Source organism: Silene latifolia, chromosome X (assembly GCF_048544455.1).
Source record: "Silene latifolia isolate original U9 population chromosome X, ASM4854445v1, whole genome shotgun sequence".
Classification (NCBI taxonomy): domain Eukaryota; kingdom Viridiplantae; phylum Streptophyta; class Magnoliopsida; order Caryophyllales; family Caryophyllaceae; genus Silene; species Silene latifolia.
In genome coordinates, this window is record NC_133537.1 from 217,048,660 (window position 1) to 217,058,173 (window position 9,514).

The 9,514-nt window shown below is 40.1% G+C and overlaps 1 non-coding gene across 1 annotated transcript; it reads right to left on the bottom strand.

The window, feature by feature from the left end:
• Positions 1–447: 447 nt before the first annotated feature.
• On the bottom strand, positions 448–554 carry LOC141626011 (small nucleolar RNA R71). The gene has a single exon (XR_012535745.1). It is a non-coding gene; the product is annotated as a small nucleolar RNA R71 (small nucleolar RNA).
• Positions 555–9,514: the final 8,960 nt, after the last annotated feature.

A 9,514-nucleotide genomic window follows, 5' to 3' on the forward strand; every position in this document is an offset into this window, starting at 1 on the left:
AGTGAGTTTGTCAATCCTTTCGCAATAGAAGGAGAAGAAAACCCATTAAACAATACCACACAAAATCCACCTACAATGCCTAAATTCTCGTCACACTCTATACCCACCGAGGAGGATTTACCAAATGGTACTCCTACCCCACAACATCTTACCGGAAACTTTATTGCCAAGTCCGCCTTCATTCAACTAGTTGAGAGGAGCCAATTCGGGGGAATGCCTAGTGAGGACCCTCATTCTCATATGGAAACATTTTGTGATTATTGTGAAGCTATCTCTCAAACGGGCGTGACTCAAGACCAAATAAGATGGGTCTTATTTCCTTTTTCGTTAATCGGCACCGCAAAGCAATGGTTGAAGGGCCTTGATAAGGCCACCCTTGGAATAGATTCTTGGAAGAAGCTAGCTCTAGCTTTCTACAAAAAATTCTACCCACCGGAAAAGACCAATATGCTAAGAGCTCAAATTACGGGTTTTAAGCAAAGGGATGAAGAATCTTTGTATGAAGCTTGGGAGCGGTTCAAAGGTATTTGTCGCTCATGTCCTCACCATGGACTTAGCGAATGGTTTTTAGTGCAACAATTTTGGAATGGTTTATATGAAGATTCAAGGAACATTCTCAGTATGGGATCAAATGGAATGTTCACCGAAGTTGATGACAATCAAACATGGAACAAGATTGAGGAAATGGCGGTCCATAATTCGCAATATAGTAGGCCTCGCAAGGCTACTAGAGGAGGAAAGTATGAAGTGGACACCGTTACTCAATTGGGTGCTCAACTTAGTGCTCACATTGACACAATCAACTTGAAGTTTGAACAAGCTATGGCTAGACTTGAGGAAAACTCAAAATCATCAAAGCATCATGTCAATGCCATGACGGCATCCTCATCAATCCCAAGCGGGATATGTGAGAATTGTGGAACCTTGGGTCATGACTCAAGTGAATGTAGGGGAACAACCGAACAAGTTAATGCTTTCCAAGCTTACAAAAGTGGTACCCCTTATTCAAATTTTTACAATGAAAACACCAAGTTCCATCCAAATCTCTCATACAAAAGCCAAAATGTCAAAAACCCTCAAACAACATACACTCCACCACCCATGAGAAATCAAAATCAAAGACCCTTTTACAATCAAAACCAAGGTTACCAAAATCAAAATCCATACAATCACCACAATGACCAAGGTTTTGATGTCCAAAAAGCGGTCCTCCAAATGCAAAAGAATCAACAAGAATTTTTCACCCAAATGCAAAAAGATAGCCAAGCAAAAGACACCACCATCAACAACATTCTAGCTCACACCAAGATATTGGAAACACAATTGACCCAACTAGCATCTTCTAGCTCACAAAGACAAAAGGGGCAATTACCACCTCAAAGTAACCCCCCTAGACATGAAACGGTTAGTGCCATTCACTTGAGAAGTGGTACAAGGTATGAAGCACCGAAGGAGCAAGTTGAGGATGAAGTTGTGAGAGCTAGTGAGAATGAAGTTGTGGTGCAAGGTCCCAAAGAAGGGGAATCATCAAAAGAAGAAAGCTCAAAGAAAAATGAAGACAAAGCCAAAGAAAAGGAGCCCATTGTGATTAGACTTCCTTTTCCAAGTCGTCAAGCCAAGCCTAAATTTGATGATCAACTTGGGAAGTTCATGGAGATTGTGAAGAACTTAGAAGTCTCAATTCCTTTCACGGAATTAATCAATCACGTTCCGGCCTATGCAAAGTACATGAAAGATATCCTCACAAAGAAGAAGTCAATCCGGAAACTTGAGACTATCGCCTTCACCAAGGTGAGTAGTGCAATATTTCAAGGGAGTTCACCTCCAAAATTAAAGGATCCAGGAAGCTTCTCAATACCGTGTACCATTGGCGACACAACGATCAACAAGGCCTTATGTGATCTAGGGGCTAGTGTGAGTGTCATGCCGTACTCGGTAAGTAAAAGGTTGGGAATGGGAGAGCTTAAATGTACCAATATCACTCTTCAAATGGCCGATAGATCGACGAAGACACCGCTAGGAATATGGGAAGATGTCCCCGTGCGAATTGGGAAGTTTTTCATCCCGGTGGACTTTGTCATAGTTGATATGGAGGAAGATTCCAACATTCCAATCATCTTAGGAAGACCTTTCCTACACACCGTCGGTGCGGTGATTGATGTGAAACATGGAGAGCTCACTCTAGAAGTGGGAGATGAAAGCATAACTTTTAATCTTGACAAAACCATGAGAGCTCCTCGTTTGCATGAGCCATGTTTCATGATTGATCATTATAGCCGGAAAGATGAGAAGAAGAAATTGGAACTCCAATGGAGGAAGAAAATTGAAGATGCTTCATTCAAAGAGCAAGTGAATTGTGACAAATAGAGCTTGCAAAGCTCATCAAAATCAACCAAGGAAGAAGAAGATGGCCTCATTGGCCAAGAAAAGAAATTGGGAGAGTTGTCTCCATCTAAGCAAGAGATTTTCAATGATCAACTCAATGAAGTTTGTGGTCTTTGGGACGACGAATTTGAAGGGATCTTTAATCCCTACATTGGGCATGCCATCGATCATGATCAACAACAAGGGCCACGGTCTATTGAGGACCTCTACCATAACAATGAACAAGCTTTTGACTACTTCTTCAAGGTGTTGAGCAACATCAACAACACCTTGAACATGCCTCCTTGACATCTCATCAAGAATGAGAGTTTGGTGGAGTCCTCCCTAAACCACCACTTGTAAATATTTCTAACTCCCTAACTTACTTTTCAATTTTTGTATTGCATTTTTGTCATTTTTGGATTTATTTTTACTTTGATCAAAATAATTGTCATGTAAGAGAGAAGTGAGGGAGGGACTAATGATTTTAATTGATATGTAGTGCTTTACCTTAGTGTGGGGATGGCAATTGCCTAGGCTATTCATGCCTTAGTAGTGCCCCCACAATGAATAACACAAGATTTGAAAGAAAGAATGATAAGGGAATGCGTTGGTGCACGGATGGAACTGAATCCGTGTACACAAGGACCAATCCGAGCGGATTCCTGAGAATCCGCCCGTCTTAAGAAGATCCGAGCGTCCTGCTGAGAAGACGCCTGTCTTGGGCTGAGCTGAAATTGCAAAAATTCTTGATCGTTGAAGAATCCGAGCGGATTTACGGAAAGACGCCTGTCTCACAAAATCCGTCCGTCTTTTGAACAATCCGCCCGTCTTGCAGTGAAGAAAAACAAAGAAAAATCTCTCGACAAGAATCCGTCCGTCCGCACGAAATCCGCCCGTCTCATCTCGGAAGAATCCGAGCGGATTCCCCGAATCCGCCCGTCTCTAGGCGGGAATTTTGAAATTTTTGAAGTCAAGAATCCGCACGGATTGCGCCCAATCCGCACGGATTGCCCCTGCGTCCTAAAATTGTCGAGTTCTTTAAATACCCATCCCACCTTCATTCATTCATTCATTCACTCATAAACACTACCCACAACATCAAAACCCTCATCCTCTCCATCTCAAAAACAAAACCCTCAACAAAACTCACCAAAATCAAATCAAACCATCTTTCAAATAACAAATCAATCACTCCATCTTCATTAACAATCAAAACCAAGCACAAAATCTTCACCTTTGAATTGATTTTTGTTCTCATAAAGGCAAAGCCTTTCACCTTCAAAATCGATTTGGGCATTCTACAAATTGAAGATTTTTGATCTTTTTCTTGGTTAGCTCATCAAATGGCAAGAACAAAGGGAGCAACAAAAGCAAAAGCAAAGGCAACAAAGGCACCAAAGGCTACAACTCTCTCTCAATGGCAAAAAGCTCTACAAATGAAGAAAGCTTTGGCAATGGTGGTATCAACACCAAGCTTGGTAGTGCAACAACAACAACAAATTCCTATGGAAGCATCACCCTCTACTCCGGTAATTAATCAACTCTTGCATTATCCGGAGGTAACATTCATTTCCGATTCCCATAGAAATACATTTGTCAAGTTTGCTATGAAACAAATTCAATCCACCAAATTCATATGTCAAGATGCTTTAGAGAAGTTGGGTGTTCTTGAACAAACAAGAGTCTTTTTCAATGCCATGGGTTTGAAGAAATTGTTTGAAATGAAGGAAGTAACATACCCCTCCCTTGTCTTGGAATTCTTAAGTTCTTTAAAAGTGACAAAAGTTGAGAATAGGGAAAATATTGAGTTTCGTCTAGCTAACACTAGTAGACGCATTACCTTTCCGGAATTGGGTGCAATTTTGGGTCTTAGCGATGAACATAAATTTTATAAGCAATATGGGAAGTATGATCCCGAGCCTCTTTGGGAGGCAATCTCCGGGAAGAAATTTGAAGATTTTAAAGCTTGTCGTGCTCTTTTGGTCCATCATCCGGGCATAAGAATATGGCACATAGTTGTGGGAAATACCATAATTGCTAGGAAAGACACCAATCATTTCACGGGACTCGATTTTATTCTCCTTGAATCAACTTTGAATATTGGAAGAATTCACACCAAGCCTTACAATTCTTTGAGGCTATTGGTTGATAGATGGCTCCATGTAGATAGTGGGAAGAAGGGTCAAACCGTAATTGTTAATGGCGGCCTTGTCACGGTCCTAGCCAAGCACTTTGATCCTAATTTCAATAAGGATAGCAAGTACAAGGCTAAGGATGGTGGCCATCTTATTGATATGTCCATCTTGATTAACAAGTTTAAGTGGGTTGCTCACAATCCCCTTGATACCAAGTATGGGTGGCTTACAAGTGAGGCTCGATCATTCACTTTACCCGTAAAGATTTGCCGTCTTAGTGTCCACCGGACCAACTATTTACTTCCCCTATCCGAAGAAGCCGAGTACATCATTCAACAACAAAAGGGTGATCATGAAACTCCCTCCTCTTCCATTGTTATACCGCCTTACCCTTTTGTGTATGAAGAGTTCAAACCGCAAGGAGTTGAAATTGGAAAAGACTATGTAACTCTTCTTATGCAAGCCATGCACAATGAAGATCGGAAGAATGCATATTTGGCTCAATATCCTCCCCTCCTACATCTAGCTAGGCAAGGACTCCTCGATCCATCTTGTCCTTTGCCTAGTTGGGCGGATAGAGAAGCCTTATTTCCGGGTGCATCAAGGGACGTGGTGGAAGACAATGAGGTTGTTGGAAATGATGAGGAGATTGATGACAACATTGAGGAAGAAGCAAGTGGAGATGAAGAAAGAGATGGTGAAGATGGTGAAGATAATGATGAGGAAAGCAAAGAAGAAAGTGCCAAGGAAAGTGGCAATGAGACCACTTCTCATGAGGGAAGTGGTAATGATAGTAGCATGATGGAAGACTAGCCTTGGAGATTCCTACTCTCCCACGGTTTGTCTATATCTCTTTGTATTTTATTTCATTTTGATCATTGTTGGTTTAGTCCTAGCAACATCAAAGGACTCACACCTCGGTTCCTTTGAGGTGTTCTTTATTGTTCCCACATTTGTAAAATCCAAAATGATAATCTAGTTTCATGCATAGCATAGTGTGTGCAAGAACTCCCCCATGCTTTGACATTAGCAATAGTGTCTTATTTGGTTTGGGAAAGTTAATGCATACACAACGGGAGGTAATCTAAATTATCCTCTCCGTCATAACAAAAACCATGCATCATGTAGTATAGCTTAGTGTAGAATTGCATTTAGTATAGAAATCATGCATCATCTTTGCATAATTTCCATCATTTTGGCCATTGAGGACAATGCCCATATTAGTGTGGGGATGGGAATTCTAACACTTAACTTTTATTCAAAAACCATAAAAATTGAAAAATTTCAAAAATCATAAAAATTTGAAAAATTGAAAAACCAAAAACAAGTTCATTTCCTTTGTATATATTGTCTTGTATATATTGTGTTTGTTCATCCTTGTTCACCTTGATTGACTACGCCACATCCGAGACATGAGGATATTGAAGACCGCATGGTATGATCTTTCCAATCTCCTTTTTCCTCTTTATGTTAATGACTATGTGGCTTTATTTTGATTGATGCGGTAAAAACAATGTGAACTTAGGACTTGCATTTAGTTTATATGGCATATTAGTTGGTAGAATCATATGCATTAGGATGTTTATATGCTAGTTGCATCATGGCATGTAGTTGCATGTTAGAAAATTTTGCGAAACCGTCTACTTGGGAAGCTTGACAAGTGTATATAGGCCCTAGTAGATGCTTTTTATTCTTAAGACTTTGCTTGTTAGAATACTTGTAAAACACCCTAGGATGTGTCATGCTAGTATCCTTTGACCCATGGTTTAAGGCCGAGTCAAGAGTACCTTGTGGTGTGATAACTCCTTGGCTACCGTTTATTCCAAGGTGACCCTTGAAACCATGCATACTTCTACCAATTCATCCATGTTCTACCATATTTTTGTCATCAAAGGGAATGGGCACAAAACAAAAAGAAATCAATTTGAGTTCAATGAAATGAAAAGTGAAAGAAAGTTTGCAAAAATGCATCAAATGAAAAGAGGAGCAAAAATAGACTCCTAAAGCTTCAAATACAAGGCACCCTCGTTACTAATTGGGGTGACTTTGAAAATGTTCAATAGAAATGCAAAACGTTGTCAAGTATTGAAATGCCAAAAATCAAAAAGAATGGCAAAGAAAGTGTTCTCAAAAAGTCAAATGCCAATGAAATTTGGGGGAAAAACAAAAACAAAAGCAAACTCCCAAAGTGAAACTCAAATATCTATCGATCCCTTTATCCATCGTATCCATTTTTGTGCATGGTAGAGAGGGGACGACCCTTCTTCTTGTCTAGGCAAGAGGGGGAATTCCGCGATCCTCCAGTGTTTCTAACACCATAGGGAGTCTACTCTTGACAAAAGCATTTAACGATTGAGGACAAAGGTACCCTAGCTTGACACATTTTGGAGGTGATTTATTGGTATCCTTCTAGGCTTAGTAGTTTGAACAAATTGCATCTATGAAGGATTGTGTACCCTTGAATTGCTTCCCTTGTAGATAATTTCCGCCACTTAGATGAGGAAAGTGGCTATTCTTTTGTAGATGCATCCATTACTTGATTTTGTGTGCTTTAAAGTTTGGATGTGTCGCCATTTTGGCAAGACTCACCTTGCCTTGCAAGAAGGCATCCTACCTCATGGTTGTCTTGTTGTGAGTTGAAGGGGCGGAGTGAGACCCGCTAATTGTCTCATATCGGCTATTATTATTAGGTTAGGTTAGTATTGGTCCTAGTCTTTGTCACCTCTTTACTCGGGACGAGCAAAGGTTCGGTTTGGGGATATTTGATGCGACCATAATTGGCGCATATTTAGCCCCCGAATTACCATTGTTTCCATGCTTTTTAGTGCCTATTTGGGTCATTTCTTATCTTTAGTTCTTTGTTTTGCATATTCTTTGAGATTTTGATCCCTTGGTAGGAAAGGAGTAAGAATCTTGCATTTTCATGGCAAAACAAGGCTAAATTGATCATATTCAATGACCAAGCATCAAGGAGAGACAAGACTAGAAGGCCTTTGTACATAGCATAGTAGAAGAGCATTGTTGAGAAAAGGATCCTTGAGTCCCCAAGGAAATCCCCAAGGAATTCATGAAGAAAAGGGAAGAAAAAGAAGAAGGAAAGTTGCTGAACTACAATCCGAACGGATTGTAGAGAATCCGTCCGTCCTCGCCAATCCGAGCGTCACGCAAAGGAATCCGCTCGGATTTCCCCTCGCCAATCCGAGCGTCTTGCCCAAGAATCCGCTCGGATCCTTCAGCCAGATCCGGCCGTCCCGACTCCCATCCGCACGGATCGCAAAGACAAAGACGTTTTCATTCCTCAAGCATCGATAAGAGAAGCCCTTCTCTCGGATAATCCCGGAGGCTCCTTGCTCAACTTAAAAAGTGTAATTACTAGTTTAGCCCTTAGTTAACCCTAATGCATCCTCCCTAATTTTCACTATAAATACCCCATTAGTCTAATTAGAGGAGCATGTTCTTCTTATCAATAATTAGTGTAGTTAATATCAATCAAATCTCTCTTCAATATTGTAATCAAATATTAATCAAGTTTTAATCCAAGTTTTAGTTCTTTAATCTCTCTCTTGTTCTTACTTTATTTTGGGTAATTGAAGATTATTTGGGTTATTATTGGGAGATTGACAACCTCTCAATCTAGGATTCAAGTACTTCTATTATTCTTGCTTTATTATTGGAATCATTAGTAGGTATAATCTCTTAATCCCTTTTTAATTATTGCTAATTACTTTCATTTATTCATCATGTTTCATTATGTTAGTATGATTGGCAACCTTTCTAGCATGATCAATATGATAATGAGTGAGTAGTCTCTTAGCTAGGGTTTAATGGGTGATTAGGGGAAACCAACATGGGGAATGATTCATGCTTAAATTAATATGCTTTCATATCTTATTTGCTTGCTTGTTTTGATCTTAATACATGCACATGTTATATTTGATGAAATGCTAAGCCTATGAATCCTTGCATTTACTATCATCTTCTATCCTTTCAACTTGACTTGTAAGACATAACCCAACTCGAGTCTTGTTAGACCATGCATGTGTTAAGTAGGGAAGATTAAGTCGACTTGTAGGTGTTGTACAATCCAAGAGATTCGGCTCCGGGACCCAAACTTTCCTAGGATTGTAAGATATAACCCAACTCAATCCATCACAACAATAATTGCTTGCTTATAGTTTGAGAACATGTTTGTATGATCATATCCCATGATTACCCTATGAACCCATGACACCCTAGTGCTTTTAATCAATTGTTTACACCCTTATTTTATTTATCTTGTTAGTTTATTTTCATTGCTATTTTAGTTTAGTAACCTTCTACATCAACCCCATTTGTGACACCCCTAGACACCACTAGTTACAATAGAATCTTCATTTCAATACCCGTCCCTTGGGATCCGACCTTTACTTGCCTCTTTACTAATTGTAGAGTTGTTTGTGAAGTATAAATTGTGTTTTGTATCGACCATTGACCAACGACCACATATGCTTAATTGTGAACACGAAATGGCTCCGATCAGCCTGACTCCTCCTCATCTTCTATTTCGTCCAGCACTAGGCTCTCCTCCTCCTCATACTCAACCAATCCTTCTCTTTCCCACACTTCTATTTTCATTGTTGTCAGTGTTCACTTAGAAGGAAAATCCTTCCTGAAGTGGCCATATCCCTGACACTGAAAGCATTTGATCTTTCCCCCAGTCATAGGTGGGTTGGTTTTCTGGTTCATGGGGGCTTTTCCTTTATCTAGTGTAGGTGATGTAGCTGGCTTAGGTGTACTCCCAATCCTGACACCAGTAAATGGTCTGAATGCAGGTCTAGTGGTGGTCTTAGATACTGCAGGCTTACCCTTCCCCATTTTTTCTACTCTGAGAGCTAAGTTTACCACATCATCACAAGACCACAGTGGTTGTATCCTAACCTTTGTAGCAATATTCTTATCAAGACCCTCTAGAAACCTAGCAATCCTTTGCTCAGGTTTTCATTAATCTCACACTGCAAGGTCAACTGCTCAAA